The sequence below is a fragment of the Musa acuminata genome, unplaced genomic scaffold, assembly GCF_036884655.1.
Source record: "Musa acuminata AAA Group cultivar baxijiao unplaced genomic scaffold, Cavendish_Baxijiao_AAA HiC_scaffold_671, whole genome shotgun sequence".
NCBI classification, from domain to species: Eukaryota; Viridiplantae; Streptophyta; class Magnoliopsida; order Zingiberales; family Musaceae; genus Musa; species Musa acuminata.
In genome coordinates, this window is record NW_027020907.1 from 57,501 (window position 1) to 58,620 (window position 1,120).

Sequence of the window (1,120 nt, forward strand, 5' to 3'; positions counted from 1 at the left end):
CTCGCTTCGCTCGCTGTCCGCCGCTCGCCGCTCGCTCGTGCAGCCAAAAATGGCCAGTTTTGGCCCGTTTTTGGGCCGTTTTGGCCAGTTTTTGGCCTGTTCTTGCATTGCGCGGTGACCGTCGAGAGCGGAGCAAAACGTCAGCCATCTCAGCACCCTGGAACCCCCCGGGTGGCACAGGGCTGGATGGGGCTTTCGTATAGCAGGGACGGTGCTGCCTCTCGCTTCGCTCGCTGTCCGCCGCTCGCCGCTCGCTCGTGCAGCCAAAAATGGCCAGTTTTGGCCCGTTTTTGGGCCGTTTTGGCCAGTTTTTGGCCTGTTCTTGCATTGCGCGGTGACCGTCGAGAGCGGAGCAAAACGTCAGCCATCTCAGCACCCTGGAACCCCCCGGGTGGCACAGGGCTGGATGGGGCTTTCGTATAGCAGGGACGGTGCTGCCTCTCGCTTCGCTCGCTGTCCGCCGCTCGCCGCTCGCTCGTGCAGCCAAAAATGGCCAGTTTTGGCCCGTTTTTGGGCCGTTTTGGCCAGTTTTTGGCCTGTTCTTGCATTGCGCGGTGACCGTCGAGAGCGGAGCAAAACGTCAGCCATCTCAGCACCCTGGAACCCCCCGGGTGGCACAGGGCTGGATGGGGCTTTCGTATAGCAGGGACGGTGCTGCCTCTCGCTTCGCTCGCTGTCCGCCGCTCGCCGCTCGCTCGTGCAGCCAAAAATGGCCAGTTTTGGCCCGTTTTTGGGCCGTTTTGGCCAGTTTTTGGCCTGTTCTTGCATTGCGCGGTGACCGTCGAGAGCGGAGCAAAACGTCAGCCATCTCAGCACCCTGGAACCCCCCGGGTGGCACAGGGCTGGATGGGGCTTTCGTATAGCAGGGACGGTGCTGCCTCTCGCTTCGCTCGCTGTCCGCCGCTCGCCGCTCGCTCGTGCAGCCAAAAATGGCCAGTTTTGGCCCGTTTTTGGGCCGTTTTGGCCAGTTTTTGGCCTGTTCTTGCATTGCGCGGTGACCGTCGAGAGCGGAGCAAAACGTCAGCCATCTCAGCACCCTGGAACCCCCCGGGTGGCACAGGGCTGGATGGGGCTTTCGTATAGCAGGGACGGTGCTGCCTCTCGCTTCGCTCGCTGTCCG